The sequence below is a fragment of the Gossypium hirsutum genome, chromosome D13 (assembly GCF_007990345.1).
Source record: "Gossypium hirsutum isolate 1008001.06 chromosome D13, Gossypium_hirsutum_v2.1, whole genome shotgun sequence".
NCBI classification, from domain to species: Eukaryota; Viridiplantae; Streptophyta; class Magnoliopsida; order Malvales; family Malvaceae; genus Gossypium; species Gossypium hirsutum.
In genome coordinates, this window is record NC_053449.1 from 36620772 (window position 1) to 36640076 (window position 19305).

Below are 19305 nucleotides of genomic sequence, written 5' to 3' on the forward strand. Positions count from 1 at the left end.
TGCAAGTTGTGGTTGATTGGAAATAGGAAAGTGTAAGTCTTAACATTCAATATGGTATGATACTTGTGTGATTGCTAATCACTAGGTTATACACTAGTGAATTGAGATTCTAGTTTAAATGATTTGAATACCTAATGGTTGTATGCAAGCCTAATTCTTAGTTTAATCATAAGTGGGTGAGCACGAAATGGTAAGTTGGCATGAGTTAGGTATGGTATTTTTTGGTTTAAATGTAAGTCAATTTGAGTGTGTTGTGGCTTGTGTATTTTAACTGATAATGAAATGTATGAATTTGAATAGTGGTGTCAATGATAGCACATTGGCTAAGCACATAAGTGGATCGTTTTGGCATGATTTGAGTGCTTTGATTTGGTAGCATAGACGAAAATAGGTTATGGGTGTTTCAGTAACACTCTGTAACTCTAATTCGGTAACGGAGACGGGTTAGGGGTGTTACAACTTATGGGATATGGAATGTATTATAGTAAAATATATGTGCATGATGATGCTACAATGATATAAAGGTTACGAATTCAATATTAATACCTGTGTAAACTTAGAAAACTATTAGGATATGATTGGCATGCAAATAGTTAGTTACACGCTTGTACAGGTTTGCACTTCGGTGCCTCTAATTTCACTTTGGTGCCTCTATACAACTGATGTCCACGAAATCAACTAAAAATTTGACTAAGGCAAGTGTACCTATCAATTAATACTATAGCTATGGTGAGCACATATATCGTTCCCACGAAGACTAAAAGTACTAGTAATTACCATCTTTCTATTATTTAATCGATAAATTTGAGTGATTGATTAAAACTAAAATTAACTAAATTAATTAACTACGAATGTGACAAAGAGCAAATCAAGAAAATAATCGAGTAAACAACCAAGAAGTGAAACAATACCCATGAAAGAATTCACCTAGATTTCATTTGTCATTATCAATCTAAATTACGGAATTTCTTCACTTCGTATCTTGATTGATAGGAATCCCTAAATTATGCCAAAATCTCTCTTCAATAATAAAACCAACTGACTCTAGGTTGATTAATTGAAATTTCTTTCTAATTAAAACCCCTATTATCGCATTTACTCGATCTATGGATTCTCCTATTAGATTTTACTCTAATTTGGTAGGTTTATGTCATCATGTTTCTAGCATTGTATGCAAATCCACTCAATTATGCTAGATCTACTCTTAAACAGGGTCTATTCCTCCTCTAATTTAAGCAAATCAAACATGGCTTAATAGTCTAGAAATATTAAACCAAGAATTAAGCACACATAATCGATAACAAGATCTAAATATTTATTCCATAAAATAAAAATCAAGCGACAAAATTCATTATACAGTTCATCTCCCTAGATATTTAGAAATTTAGTTCATGCTAGCAAATAAAAACATCCAAAATATAGTATAACTACAAGAAACAAAGAAACTCATAATAATATCAATAATATCCAAAGAAATCAAAAGAAAATCTTCAATCTTGATGGAAATCTGCTTCAGGATTGGCTTCAATGATGTTTTTCGAGTTGTTTTCTTGAGTATTCTATGTGGCTCACTCCTATCTTCTTATTTTTGTCTTATATAGGTCTCAAAATGCCCGAAAAACCCTAAAATTCGTGTTTTTTTGTTGTTTGGAGTGTAATTCACAAAATCAACATGGCGTGCACATGGTAGTGTGGCAGCTTGTGTGGCTCACACGGTCATGTGTCCAGGCCTTAGAGAATGGTCCAGCTCGTGTAACCCCTATACCTTGATCTAATTTTTCAATTTTCCCTCTGTTTGCTCCCAAATGCTCTCATAGGTATAAAAACATGAATTTAAAGGATTAGGAGCATAAAATTCACCATTAACATTGAATAATCACTCAAAAATGCATTAAGAATGAGACTAAAACATGTTACTTTTAGTACTTATCAATAGTGTTACGGTGCTTTCTGGTGTGGTGTAGTTACTCATGTATCCAAATTTATTTACTAGCATTCATCGGGCTACTAGATTAATAGACAAGGGAAATGGCTATTACATCTTATGAGACTATGTTTAAATTGTTATATGTTGAATAAATTATACGAATGGCATTGAATTGGTATAATGTATGTGTATAGTAATATCTTGAATGATATATTACTTACGATAACATTATATAACTCGGTTATTCATGGAGCTCACCTTATTACTGTGAATGCTATGCTAGGTTTACTGTATTGATCCATTAATTTGAAATGTATAATTTGTATGTTAAGGTAAGTTAATGTTTATTTCATATTAACTTACAAAGTATTAGTGATGCTTATCTCATTGCTTTCTTTCCTTTTTCTATGAGTTTTGGCTTGCGGGACATGATGATCGGATCGTATAGAAGCTCACACTATCCACCTATCAACTCGGTAGACTTTACTTATTTTGTAACTCGGTATTGTGGCATGTGGATAGGTGTCTATCTATGTGTTTCTTGTGAATGATAATTTGGGTTGAGATTAATTTAATGCTTAATATTGTAATAATATGTGTATATATGTAAAAATACATGTTTTGGTATGTTTAGAGGTTGATGGATAAGTTAAGTATTTGAAATAAAAATGTGACAGTGAATTGGTAAGGTATGACATTCATAGTGTATAATTAGCATCAAATGGAATAGGAATTTGATAGTAATAAATAACTTCCATTCATGTTAACATATTTGGTATGATTTGTTGTGAAATGGTGCCAATTGGGACATATTGGTTTTAGTTGGTAATGTTTGATCTATCATCAATTGATATTTGGATCATGTTTTGGCTTGGTATGGTAAAAAGTTATATAAATGTATTATTATTGTGTTAATCTATAATGAATAATATTTGAATGGTTATTGAGTGTGATAAGCATGTTAAAATGGACAATTTTGGATGATTATGAATCAAGGAATGGTGGGTTGAATTGGTATGTCTTGGTTTGATTTGTTGTCGTTAAAATTGTGAAAAATGCTGGAATAAAAGTTTAGAAATAGTTGAATGAATGCTTAGACATGATTTTGGAATGGTTTGGTGCAGGATATAAGTGTACATTGTGCACCATTTGAGCTAAAGATTGGCTTGGCGTGGAATAAGTACCAAATGGCCTAAAATGTACCAAAATAGAATCCACATTGAGACGAGATGAGAAACTCTCCTTGTGCAACATCGACTTAATAGTTTGTGATGTCTCAACATCAAGTGGTTGGACGTCACAACGAGAAAAGATGTTTGGTGACGTCATGACGTGAAGAAGGTGATGTTACAACGTCGTCCCTGGATTTTCAAAACTTTTCAATTTGGTCCTAATTCATACTCGGGTCAACGAAAGAGGTTTCGTAAGCTTGATCAAGTCTTAGACTTTGTTGTGAATCACATTATCAATGTGGTTAAGTTATAAATATTTGTTTGATTGATATAATTAGTGTTTTTCAGTAGTTGCTCCAAAAACGATTGTAGTATCTTGTAACTCAGACTCAACGATCAAGTCGGGCAAGAGGTATTACAGTGTTTGTGAGAACTAATGTTAGCTCTAGAGCCTTGAGCTTCGTGTGCGTATATTGATATAATGATTTGCATATTTTCCCATGAGTTTAGAATTAAGTAATAAATGCCACATTTATGAAAATTGATATTGGCTACTCGATCTAAAATTCGTTGAACTGTGCTTTGGAATTAAATAATTATTAAAGAATGTATTTGTGATTAGTTATGGATAACATTACCAAATTGAAAGAACATAGTGATACGTGTTATGATACTTGAAATTGAGATGCATATATGCCCTTAGGCTGCATCAATTTGTTAATATACGACATTGAAAATGACCCATGATTTATTACTTAAATTATTTCGTAACAAAACTGAGTTAATTTGAATTATTCTAGTAATGTAATGTAAAGTCACATATCACAATGTAATCATGATAATGGAAATTACAGTGTTGGCTTGTAGTTTGATTATCCAATTAAAGATGGATTTAGAGTTGGAAAAAAGATTTATGCTTTGGAATGTGTAGTGGAACATGGGTTGCTCCTAGGGTAGCTACCATTTTTATTATTGCTCGGAGAACTAGAGAGAGTATATTAATCCAAATCCTAATGATTTTGAGTGATAGAGAGGGTTTTATAAAAAAAATTATTTCAGGACAAGTGAAAGTACATGTGAAATGGATAAGATTACGTGATGAATATTGGGTTCAATATTTAATCGACCCTTGAGTAAGATGATATGAAGTATTAAAACTATTAAAGAGTAAATTTAGAAATAAAACAGTTTTGAACAACAGCAGTTGTGTGATTTTGAAAAATCACCAAAAATGGTTGAAATTGACTTAGAGGTTTGATGCGATATGAAATTAAATCTGAATGAGTCTATTTTCAGTAAAGGAAACAGAGTAAGCAAAAGAGTTAAATATTTTGAGATATTTGAATTTTAGTGAGACAGGGTCAGAATGATTTCGAAATCCCCTGTTCTGACTTTGGAAAATCACTAACAATTGTAAAAAAATAATTATCGTTTGTAACTTACATGTTTAAATTTTTCAATGAGTCTATTTTCAATAGAAACAAACAGGAACATCATTTGAATTCTGTACAAAGAGATAATTAATTTTTAGTCAAGAGGGGTCAGAGCTATTAAGTAGTGAAACAAGGGAAACTTTAAAGAATAAACTATACTAATTGGCTAAACCAAAAATTCTGAAAATTTTATGGTAAGAAGATATATGAGTCTAATTTTGGAAAAAATTTACGGATATTAGTTTCAAGTTCTGTAGCTCTAGATAAAAATAATTTAGTGACTATGATGCGAATAAACAACTTGCTAGAACTTGAATAAATAGTGAATTTATGTGTGATTAAGATTATATTATCTATGGAAACATACTAGAAACTTGTTTATTAATTACATACTTACTTCCTCTTTCTTTTCCCTTGTTTTATAGTGTTACCAATTCAGCTCAGAATTCGGAAATAGTCAGGAACTCATCTACACTATCCACAACTTTTGGTATCATGTAATCAATATTTCTAAATTATGGCATGTATAGAAGAATTGATTTTGATGTTATATGTTACAAAGTATTTAGCCTAAATGTTAGTATATGTTATTTGATAAATTATTTTATACAATGCTAATGATGATAGTAAAATGTTAAGTATGATTTAAATATATTTGAGAATATAAATGTTGGTTGAAACATTGGAATTGGCTAGGTTACGATCTGAAAATTTGCAGGTGAGGTTACATATTTATAAAAGGGATTATGTCAAAATTTTTGTAAAAAATAAATCTCAGTTGGAATGGTAACAAGTGTTTGTGTTCTAGTAATACCTCATACTCTATTCCGGCGAGGAACACGGGTAAGGGGTGTTACACAAGCCACAATTTCAAGACAATTTTGGTTATGGAAGAAGTGAAAATGAAGAAGAAAGGTATTGTTTTACTATTTTTTATTTAATTTCATTATAATTACCATTTTACCATTAAAAACTTAATATTTTTATCATTTTAATATCATTGCCATCCAACTCTAACTATTAGGGACTAATTGTTATATTGGTCCCTCCTCATGTAGTTAATAAGTTATTTAATCATTTAATTGAACTAATTACTAAATTTTTCGCCTTTTACAATTTAGCTCTTTTTCTTTAATTAACTATCTAAACGTTAAAATTTCTCATTCAAATTTTAGTACGACTCTAGTGACTCTATAAATATTCTAAAAATAATATTTACGAGTCAATATACTGAAAATTTGTGGTCCCAAAACCACTATTTTGTCACCACTAAAAATCGGGTTGTTACACTGCTTCTCTCCGAGCTCTTGAAAATTAAGTGGGGTAAATAGCGAATGCTCTAAATTCAAGGCCACAATGAGCATTGCCATGTGATACTGAAAATTTGAGAACCCAAGGGAAGGAGCAATGCAAGGCCATCACTCTTAAAAGTGGGACTCAGTTGGATGAAGTTGTTCAAGATGCCACGGTAGAGGAAGACAAATCCAGCCGCAATCAGGAAAAGATCTCAGAACCTACTGAATGACAGACAACACCTGAAAAAGGTACACAGAGAAATGTTGTGACAAATCAAATCATGTTACTAACAAAAATACCACAGCAAACCAATATCAGCAACCTAAAGAACAACCACCTTTACCTTTTCTTCAATGATTCCAGAATTCTAAACCGGATACTCAGGTTAAATGGTTTTTAGATGTTTTGAACCAAGTCTACATCAACATAACATTAGTTGAAGCTTTTGAGCATATGCCCAATTATGTGAAATTTATGAAAGACATAGTGCCAAAGAAGCGCAGATTAAGAGAGTTTCAGACTATTGCTCTCACTGAGGGGTGCACAGCAATGTTGATGAATAAACTACCTCCAAAGCTAAAGGATCCAAGGAGTTTCACTATCCCCTATTCAATTGGAAATCATTACGCTGGTAAGGAGTTATGTGATTTAGGAGCGAGTATAAATCTAATGCATATGTATATTTTCAGGAAGCTAGGAATTGGGAAAGTAAGACCTACTACGGTGACTTTGCAATTAGTTGATCGATCCTACGCCCATTCGGAAGGTACAATTGAGGACGTGCTGGTAAGAGTAGATAAGTTTATCTTTCCTGCTGATTTGCTTATTTCAGAATTTGAAGCTAATCAAAATGTGCCAATTATTTTTGGAAGACCTTTCTTTGCTACAGGCGGAACTCTAATTGACGTACAGAAAGGTGAACTGACCATAAGGGTAAATGATTAGAAGGTCATGTTAAATGTATTTAATATGCTGGAATGTGCTGATGAGAATGAAGAATGTCGTGCCATTGACTTAATAGGATCAACAGTGGAAGAAGAGTCCACGAGATTTTGCCACAACAATTCTGATAGTGATGAAGATTCATTTGAGCGAATAGCTTTATGCACTTTGCTGGAGAAAAACAGACCTTTCAATTTTGATGAACAATGCTTGGTAGCTCATGTATATCCACATGAAGTTGTTGAAGTCAAGGACATGAAAATAGGGGACACATTTAAAGTTAATGGACAATGCTTGAAGCACTACTAGGGTGCTCATGTAGAGTGAGACAAATAGTCCATTGATCTTTGAAATGTTTAACTTCAACATCTTGAAAATTCTTTTTATTTTATTTTATTTTGTCGATTTAAATTTCTCTTAGTTATTTCATTTCCTTTGTTTAATAAACTGTAGGAGGGGAAGGAGTCGGTGACATAGAGCTTGTTGAGACGAATCCTGCCAATAAACAGATTGCACCCAAAGCACTGGAGGAAAAACCAGAGAAAACAGAGTCTGTCTGCATTGAGACTAATCGTGAGGACGAAGAGGAAGCAAATCCCTCAGTTGCACCACCAATGGATAGCATTGCAACTGTTCCACCTCCTTCTACTAAACCGAAGACTGAACAGGATCGTGAGGTCGATCAGATTATTGATGAACTCATCAGATTTGATAATGAAGAGGAAGCTGTACCACTCAATTTACTTAAAAGGTCGATGCATTATAAGATGAGTGCACGAAAAACCACTCATCGTAATTAAAGCAACTCCATTCAGTTCCAAGCTCGGGAAGTTTTTCTCCCTTTATTACATCTCATTATATACATATATATGTTCTTGCATTCATGATTCATATCTGTACATGCATTGAGGACGTTGCATCCCTTAGGTTTAGGGGTGTATTGTGCATCTAGACTGCATTAGATATTTAGTTGAGCATGCGTGTTTTAGTATTTTTGTTCATTTGCCATTCGTTTTTCCATAGCATACATAACTGCCAAAAAATTTGTTTACACTGTGATGAGTGCATTTTTGTTTGTGATGTTCAATGAGGAACTTAAATTCTTCTATAAACTTAGAAAGTTGTGACAGTGGATTAGGTGACGTTAGCTTAAGATAGTTTGTTTGTAAATTGATCCCTAAAATTATGATGTCCTAATTCTGATTACAATTGATCCATAGTAAGTTTCTTTTGATAAACTTAGAGACTCTTGAAGCTATATTCGGTAACATGGCAATACTCAAAAATGAATAAAGTGGAAATGTCTAAGAAAATTATTTTAAAAAATTCCATCAAATACTCCAATGCTTAGAATTGCTGAGTAAGTCAGCACCACTTTGTTTGCTCCATTGTGTTGTTGACTAGAAAGCTGAGTTTGAGTAAGAGTGTGTAATACAAAAAATTAGGGGCACCCCACTTTAGTAACGGGCTGAGTAGCTAAGGAGGTAGTTGTTTGCTCCATCCATCTTTTTAGTCAAAAGCCTTAGCTTCATGAGTGAGTATTCAAATCATGGCATAATTGAGTATTCGGCAATTTAGTGTATGCTCCATTGTAATTGTCGAGTCCAAAAATCATGTGACGAGCTAAATCCCCTAATGAAAAAAAAAAGGCATAATAAATGTATATGTATGTATTTGAGTATATATAAGGCTAGAGAAAAAAAAAGAAAACTGAGTTAGTTAAAAGATGAACTAAGTAAATTAAGAGGTACTTGCTATAGTGAAAATTGCATGAATACTTAGGATTTTTCTCTTTTTTAGGGAAATATTTTTTTTGCACTGCCTTTGCTAAATAAGCTTATGAACTTGATTCAACTTTTTAGACATAGAAGATTGTTGAGAACTGAAGTAAAAATGTTCTCTTAAGGGTCTCACAATGCAAAGACGATTATTTTGCTATGGCAATTCTTACATTCATGCATTTTTTGCTTGAGGATAAGCAATAACTCAGGTTTGGGGTACAATCCAGTCGTTTACCATAAGCTTTCAATACCATTCATACCATAAAGTTAATACCTAATGAATCACATGGTATCATTGTTTCCATTGCTAGAATATCACCAACCAAGGTTTACGAAGTTACCTAAAACATAAATGCTAATTCAACCAAATCATGCCTATTCCATCAAACACCAAAACCAAAATAACCATAAAAAATTTACATCCAAATATATGATTAGTATTCAAGATGACACAAAACTTAACCAAAGCTCTCATATACATAAATTACTATAACCCTATTTACGTGCCACTTATAATCAAGCCAAAATGAGTAAATAACTATCAAAAGAGTTGACGAATAGTGTGATCTCCAAAGACGATCCAATCGACAACTCGAATCCGACAATTTACAATGAAGAAAATGAAATGAGTTTAGCTTACTTAAAGCTTAGTAGGTTCGTATAATTTAACACAACATACCTGTCATTTATAAGCATACTAATTGAAATTAACACACAACTTAGTATTTCTAGCCATGTATCATGTTTCCTACCATGCCAAATGGTTAGCCATTAACATTTACTATTAACGAAACATTTAGATAACATATCACAATTTCAATTCACATACAATCAATGAATAACCTTCTATACCATAATGAGCCATTTCCTTTCAATTCATTAACCTATTTTACCTAAAGAACTTTAGTAAATCAATTTTGGATACACGGGGAAATAACCCTCACACAAGCTAACAATCGATACATTAACCATTACTCGATGTTGCTCACACAAGTTGTTGAGAATCTGCAACAAATGCTAGATTCTAGCCATCGATATGGTATCCACCACCAATACGTAGTACTTGATAAATATAACACTAGCACAAAGTGCCTGATAACTGTAACACCAGTACAAAGTACCAGATAATTGTAATCACCAGCACATTGTGTCTGATAAACCCTAATGACATGTCACTTGCATCTTAATCATTCACTAAGCTCACACAAGCCTTAACTCATTTCTCATATTCTTTTCAACTTTACAATGTAACACCATACACAACATGGTCATTTGCATACCTTGTAATAGTATAATTCATTTCAAATACATATAATTTATACATTTTACATTTCAATCCCTTGATTCAACATCAATCTCAAACAATCATATCAACATTTATACATTTATACACATTCATAGTTCAATTCAAAATAGTTTAGAAACAATATAAACCTAATACGAAATTACCTAAACGAGACAACAATAAACACTACACCGATGACTACTCGATGACTTTCTTTTCCCACGATTATCTATCAGTTGATTCATTTCTTTATCTATATATAATAATTTATCTCAATTAACCAATTGCAATAACTTAAAATATCCAAATTCATGTATTTGACCATTTAATAACATTTTACATTATTACCCTAAACTTTCACTTTTATTCACTTTAGTCCCTAAAACAAAAACTTACACATTTATCACTATTACACCCAATTCAAGTTAGCCAAATTCTCTTTGACCCTTTTACAACCCATAATTAATGAAATTTTACAATAATTTCATGCTAAATTCAATATATTATCAACTTAGTCTCTAAACTTAAAACTAACTAAATTCACTTTACAAAATATTCATATTTAACAACCAAGCTTATAAACATATAACTTCAAGACCTTCAAAAATCATTAATGACAAATTTCAAAACCTTTAACAGTTTTACAAAATAGTCCCTAGATTAGCTAGATTAAGTTACAACGATCTTAAAACATAAAAATCACTAAAAGTGGGCTTGAAACACCTACCATGCAAGATTATTTATAGCTTGGCTTATTCTCCCCTAAGCTTCCATGGTGATTTTGGTTTACAAAGAAAAACAAAGAAGAAGATGATGACTTTTGCCTAATTTGTTTATATTATTAATTAATTATCATATTACCCTTATTCAACATATATTATAAACCAAATGTATGTATATAACCGTCCATTTAAACATCCATGGCACAATTTCCATTTAAAACCATTTAATGATGCCATTATATCTATTTAGTACCTTTAAATTAATAGTGATTAATTTTTGCAGCTTTTACGATTTAATCCTTTTTTCCTTAATTAATTATCCAAACGTTAAAATTACTAAGCCAAATTTTAATATGATACTCTAATAACCTTGTAAAAATTAAATAAATCTTATTTACTGACTCAGTGGTCAGAATTGTGGTCTCAAAACCACTGTTTCTAATACCACTGAAAATGAGCGGTCGCCCCCATAGATCTCCTTATTTTGTCACTGTATTTATTTCTTTAACAAGTGACGGAATTCATGTAATGCAAACTCTAACAATCACTACGTTACCAAGTTACTTTGGATCAAATATGCGTGCATGAATTCATTCAATGTTATCGGCTTCCTTAACTTGGCATTCCTAACTCACATTTTTTTTCTTTGAGGCACACTAGGATTTGTCGATTTGGTTGATTGAGAGACCACCTTTGATGTTATTACGGCTTTCACATGTTTTGGAAGATACTTCTTTCGACTCATTTAACATATGAAAACTGTCCTACCATCATCATGATTATCTTTTTTTAGGAAGATAATTACCCCAATTCCCTTGAAACTCTACTGTCAAACTTGTGTTTGAAGTCAAGATGACGGGATGAAAAGAGAGAGCCAAACTTATTAATTATTGGTTCTAAATTATTTGCCATATTCATGATCACTTTGCACACATATATATTATAAACCTCATATACATTTTATTAAGCACATTATAATTGTTTATTATGATAAGACCTATAATGTAATATAATATAAATTACAACATTAATGGTTATGTATCATTTATTATAGAAGTACATTACAAGACATGAATATAATTAGTAATATATAAAATATTTTACTATTTTATTTTCATTAAATTAATTTTTTATTGGTTTTTAATTTTTACATAATATATTTGGGTATTACATTTAAATTTTTTTTATTTTGGGTTTGAGATTTGGAATATGGTAAGAGGTTTAAATTACAATGAGTATGTTATTTGGGTTTGGACTTTGGGATAATATATTTGAGTTTGGGAATAAATATTTTAGATTATGGGTTTAGGTTAATTTTAGAACATGAGTATTAAGTTTATAAATTTAATAAAATGCTTTTCTAGTGTTCAAAATTTAATAATAATAAAAAAATTATTTAAATATTAATTTAATAATATCATAAATAATAAAAATTATTCTTCAGTTTGCAATTTTTTCAAATTCGTGTTTTATTTATATTTTAGATAATAATTCAAATATACAAAATTTATAGAATCTTAAATATTACATAAAAAACAAAAAAAAATATTATATCCAAAATTAGTATATATAATATCATTACTTATGTTAATAAAATATTTATACATATTACAAAATCATAAATATTACATACAATAAGCCCTATATAAAATAAATATTATAATAAAACATCTGTATAAATATTTTGCTTTTTATGAAGAAAAATTGCATTTTTTTTATGCTTATGTAAAAAGTAAAATCAACTATTATATTTAAAATAAAACTTATATACCATCAAAACTACTTGAATCTATCTAAAACTACCTGCCTTAAATCGATTCAAATCTAGAATAATACAAGCCTCAAAAATCGAATTTGAAAGAGCATAAGAAAAAAATATTTAAACTCAAAAAAATCTAAATCTAAAAAACTTAAATTCAAGTAATGTACTCTCATAATAATCTAAATCTAAAAAGTCGACCTGAACCCACTCATTTGACACAACAGGACCAAAAAGTTGGGTTGAAACAAATATTTATACGGGAAAAAATTGGTCAATGTTCTGCCTTGTCCTAGAGGTAAAGTAAATACTAAAAATATGATGTTATTCACAATAAATCAACTACTGCAAGAAAAAAGTTAATTGAAGATTTTGTAAGTAACTTCCAAGTAGGCTTATTTTAATTGCATAAATAGTTGGATTTATAATTAAGATAGCATCTAGCAACTACTATTTTCTTTTAAATATAAAGAAATAAAATAATTGCCATGGATAACCTATATATGAATATATTATTGAAAATGATCTGTGAAATTAAGAAATTTCGTAACATATCGAACTTCTTTTTTATGTTGATGAAAATATTTTTTTTTAGAATAAATGCATAAATAATAAAAAGTAAGTCGGTGTCTATTTTTTCTTACCTCGGATCTATAAACCGGATAAGGTGTTTTGGATACAAACGAGAGCTTAACAACATATAAAATGTACGAGTTAAGAATATTATAAATTAAAAACAATATAATCTCTGGGTTTCCTTGTATAAAAACATTTTTTTATAAGATTTTATATTAAAATTCTAAATCATCTTTCATAATGTTACATAAAGAATGAATTGTAAATGTAATGTAGAAAGAGGTTACATTATTTTTATATTTTGATGTTGGTTTTAAAAAAATTTAGAAATGAACCAATTTGAATAATATTTCATTGATTTGTTTTCTTTTTTAAATTAAAAATACCATTTGTATAGTATTTTTCATATTTTCCCTTGGAAACAAATATTTTATATTGTATTATAAAGTTAAAAAAAAAGACCTCGTTAATTAGTGGGATTAAAGGAGAAAGAGATTGTGATTGTGATTGTGATAGTAGTTCATGGATGGATTTAGCATTTTATTTTGAGGTGAAATTTTAAATCCGAATGATTTTTTTCAAATGTAAAAATGTGTCAATTTTTATTGGATATTTTTTTATCAAATAAATTAATTTAATATTTTTAGAAGCATGAATAGTTTAACTATAAAAAATTTTTTAAAAAATCACACTATATAAAATTAAATGTTTCTTTCCAATATGCAAAAAAAGAATAACTAATACTATACTAAAAATTACATAAATATCATTATATTTCCAAAAATTAAATTAACAAAACTTGGCCTTAGTCCTATTTTTCAATACTAGGTATCCCAAATTGCACCTTTCGCTTTTTCATAAGCTCGAACTCATCAATGATAGAATCTATTGAAAATTCTCGAGCTATCTCTTTTTTGATGTATGCCACCAAGTAAGTTAAAAGAAAATTATCCTCCATTCTTTTGCGAAGCCTTGTCTTCGCAATTTTCATGGCTGAAAATGCTTGTTCAGTTGCAGTAGATACAGGAAGAGTTAGCACAAGATGAATAATTCTATCAAGAAGAGGATAAATACTTGACTTATTTGTCTTAGCTAGCACTTGACCCAAATCGGCAACTGTAGAAGCTTTCTACAACTCCGTGCTTTGATGAGCATCAAGTTTGAAAATGCTCCAATTGAATCTTCATGTGTAGCTTTTCTTGCTCTATTAAATTGTCCGGATAAAAATCATTCATAAGCTTGCAAATACCTTCCACCCAAAAGCTTTGTAATTATTGCGTGGATCCAAAGTGGAGCTAAGAACAAGTAACTCTACTACCTCATCATTAAAGCGAGAATTCATTTCTGTTAGCAATGAATCGATACCAACAATGAATATATCAAACCAATAGTGATGCTCGATTGTGAGGTTATCTTTCTAAATTTGAGACCAACCTCGACTTGCTTTGTACAAAGCACTTAAATTAGGGACTTCTATATCATGATCTTTACAAAATAATTTCACTTCCTCAAACAAAGGATCCTACCCATGTTCTCTGAATTTCTGGAGAAGCATTTTAGTTTATGACACCAATTGCATCGCGTTTGGTATATATTGTGATTTATATTGCACTGCTTGACAAAGATCATTATTGACTCCAAGATCTCAATCGTGAAATGAAAGATGAAAACAAATTCAACGAATGTCATTGCACCTTATATTCCAGCAGCTTCACTCCTTTGAGAAAGGTTGATGGACTTGATGATATCTTGTAATACATCACATACGAAACCGAACATCCTTATCGAGCTATTAAGAAAAGCTAAATGAGACCCCTATCGGGTATCTCCTAGACGTTGGAGAGTACCGACTTGATTTTTCCCTTTGCTAATTTCAAGCTCACTACTATCAATCAACTCCGCGATATGAGATGCCTCAATGTCTCTTAATTGATCATGTTGATTGCTTGAAGAAACAACCAATTAAATTATACAAGTCAAGTATGAAATTTTTTGACAAATAAGAATAACCTCCTTGGATGTAATAGCTACAGTTAATTGGAGACGATGAGTGAGGCAATGAACATAGTATGCAAATCAAAACTTTTTTAGCAAATAACTCTTACAAGACGTTCCATTCGCCACACATATTACTTGCACCATCATATCATTTGTAACGTCCTCAACCTAGTTCAATTCGTCGGATCTGGATCTTGGGCATTTACTTTCTATTACAGACTCATATTTATACATTCATACAGTTTTCAATTGAATATACCACAGATAACAACAATCATTATGGCTACATTTACACTACCAACATATGCGATATACACCACAAAGCTTATAACAACTATCATATCTTACTATCTCTATCAAACTCGAACACGTCATTACTCTCGCATTGTATGCATAATAGTCAAACTCACCATTCCATTGGCGTAGCCCTGACATTGTCTTTCCTGGCACATTCTCAATCAGCTAACCTATGACATAAATCACAGAAGTTCAGGAGAATTTAGTGATTTAAACTCCATTTACCTTTATCGTCTATACACGCATTTGGTAACTACATTCGCCATCTTATTATTCCTAGTTCTTCGTTTAGTCTCAGCGAGTACCTTACTAGACTCTCATTCTTCATGTCATAGTGTAATACCCAAAAAAAATTTAAAATTACTACAGTAAGAAAGTAAGATAATATTCCTGTTATAGTAAAATAAGAAAATAAAGTGATAAAAAGGGTAATTTTGAGTTATGTCAACATTGAGAAGTATATTATGACATATTAATTCAAGAAATGATTAAATCGCAAAACTGAGAAAAATTTTGTGGCCCAAGAGTAAATACTCAAAATTTAAGGGGTTAAAGTGTAAATATGAAGAAGATGAAGGACCAATAGTGCAAATATTTTAAGGGTAGAATAATCTAGAAACCAAGGAAAGTGGATGAATTAGGACCAAATTGAAAAGGTGAAAAATTTTGAGGGACTAAATTATAATTTTACCAAATTAAGTGATGACTCAAGAATGGAATTTTAAAAGAACATAAAGGTCAAAATGGTCAATTAGAAGAGAGAGAAATCTAGAAGGCAATGATGATGTTGGTGATATTTTAGATTAATTAATTAAATAAATATTAGTTTATTAATATTTAAATATGATTTTTAAATGATATTTTATTATTTTATTATTTTATTATTAATTTATTTAGTATATATATATGTGGAAAGAAAGATGAAAAGCAACCAACCCATCATCTTCCATGCTTTCTTAACAATTTTGCTTTCTTAACAATTTGGTTTCTTAACAATTTGGTCCTTCCTCCAAAAACTTACCATTTTCACTTAGAAATCAAAAGAAATTCCATATCCATCAAGAGAGAAAGATAACAAGGAGACTATGGGGAGCTAGAATATCAAGTTGGATTCAATAAATTGAAGCTGGAGAAGAGAGAAAATCAAGTTCAAGATTGGAATCAATAGGACAAGGTAAGAACATTAAGATTTCAATATATTTTTAAGTTTGATATTATTGAAATAGCATGGAAAAGATGTTATAGTAGAGTTTTCTTATATAAAGTCTTATGTTCTTGATATATTACTGAAGAGAAATAAGTGAAAGTGATGGGAAATATTATAGAGAAAGGGAATAAGGAAGTTATAAACTTAGTAATTAACATTTTGCACTAAAACAGTTTTGGACAGTAGTAGTAGGTTAACTTTGAAAAATCACTATAAATTTTGGAAATGAAATTAGAGAATGAAAAAAATATGGAATTAAATCTTACTGAGTCTAGTTTCTCATAGAAGAAACAGTGTAAGTAATGGAATTGTAAATCATAAGATATAATAGATTTTGTGAGACAATGTCAGAATGATTTTGGGTTCCCCTATTCTGACATTGGAAAATCATAAAAAAATTGTAAAAAAATAATTATGGGTTATAATTTATATGTTTAAAATCCTTAAAGAGTCTATTTTCAATAGAAATAAATAGGGATATCATCTGAATTTTGTACAAGGAGATACTTAGGTTTTAGTGAAGAAGGGTCGGAACTCTCAAACAGCAGAACATAGGTGATTTTAAAGAATAAAATGTACTTATTGGCAAAACCAAAAATTCTGAAAATTTTATGGTAAGAAGATATGTGAGTCTAGTTTTAGATAAAATTAATGGATCTTAATTTGGAGTGCTATAGCTCAAGATATAAATAATTTAGTGACTATGACTGGAGTGGACAACTTTGAATGAATATATAAATAAATGGTGAAATTATAGATAATGTTACATATAAGCATGTTATATACATTAAGGAAGTGGAATGGAGAGGAGGAGGAGGAAAATAATTGATTATTCAACTAGCATGAGTTTTCATTAAAAATGACCAATTTACATGTTTTATGTTCAGAGACTAAATTGAACAAATGTGAAACTTTAAGGGTAAATTTGTAAAAATGTCAAAAAGTGACCAAATTGCATGAAATGAATTGTTTTATTATTTAAATTAGTAAATTTAATGAAATATTAATTTAGATCAAGATTGTTATGAAATTCGAGAAAAATAGAAATTTTCCAAAATGTTCCTGAATTTTGCTATTTCTGCAATTTAGCCTGGTAAGTTCGTATGAACTATATTTTGTATAATTTTAATAGAAGTGAATGCTATTTGGTAATTAATATTATATATATGTGTGTTTTATTATTGGAATTGAATTATTATTGGTAATAGGTAAAATTATTAGATGTTTTGAAATGATTATTGGAAGCTCGATTGGGTTGGAAGCTTGTTGGAGATATATCACATTATCCATTGGTTCTATTGGTAATTTTAGATGATTTGATTCTGGTTATAATGACTTGTATAAGTTAAATTGGTTAATTTTAGCTCATAAGTGTTTTGATTTTGATTGGTTATAAATATGAATGCTTGATGAAATAAAATGTCTGAAAATTAATTTGTAAACTCCAGTAATGCTCATAACCCTATTCTGGAGAAGGATACAGGTTAGTGGTGTTACATTTATTGGTATCAGAGCTACGGTTTAGTCGATTCTCAGACCGAACGTAGCATATGTGAAGTTTGGAATATACATGTCATTATATAACTTGTGATAGTGTGATATCTCCCGACCTTGATGAGATTTGTTTTACTTATAGATGGAGATACTTTTCAACTTAGCTAATTTCGATAATATTGAAAGCATTATGTGAAAAGTGTAAAAATTATATACATGTATTTTGATGTTTTTTGGAAGAATATGAATGTTTGGAGTGTGATAAACGACTTGAACTAAGTGATTTTCGATAAAAACACCTAAAAGGACTAATTTGGAAAAGTTATAAAATATGCCATAAGTGTGTGAATAAGTGAAAATTGTGGATTGAAATTGTCATAAAATGGTTCAGCTAGTCCTAAAATGCAAGGAAATTGAATAAAAATTATTTTACGAGCCTAGGGGAAAAATCATAATTTTGTGAAACTTTAGGGGCAAAAACGTAATTTTTTCAAAGTATGGTTTTTGGACTTGAATGAATAGTGTGAATGTTATATAAGTTAAATGTATTGTTATAAATCAAGAAAGACGAGAAATTGAAATTGATCAATAAAAAGAGAAGTGAGAAAAAGAGGAAAATTCTCGAATGAACCTTCGAAATAAAAAGGGATACGAATGAAGTGACAGAAATGATCACATGTGTGGCACGGACTGTGTGTAGGCCACTATGTAAAAGTGAAAGTGATGGTCACGTGTGTAGTACTATGTCCAGGCTACTACGTGTATCGGAATGATGGGTCGCATGTGTAGTACTATGTGCAGGCTACTATGCGTACCGAATGGCTTCGATCACGTGTGTAGTACTATGTGCAGGCTACTACGTGTATCGGATGGAAATGGTCACATGTGTAGTACTATGTGCAGGCTACTATGTGAATCGGGTACCATTGATTATAAAGGTGGTTGCTACGTGCTGATTCCACCGTGTATCTGTTATTATTCTGAAGTGTTCATCGAGAAATTGACTAAGTAAAAATATATGAGATCATGTAATGACTAAGTGGAATATAATTTGAAAATTTTAATTGAATATGAAAATGTGAATGAAAGCATGAACTAAATGTTTATGAGACAAATAATGGCTCAATGTGATAGTATATGATATTAACTAATGAATGAATTATTATTAGAAATATATTATTGAATTTAATACTCAGTTTGGATTGACCGCGGAATTGAGTATAATCATTTTGTGGCAAAGGATGAATTTACGAATAAGACCATAACTGGGTTATGGCACCTTGAACGTAAGACCATGGTTAGACCATGGTAGTATAGATACATGTGTAAGACCATCATTGTACTATGACACAAAAAGAACAATGTACTCATATTCGTAAGCCGTTCTTCGATTCAGTAAGAACTGGAAAGAGACTT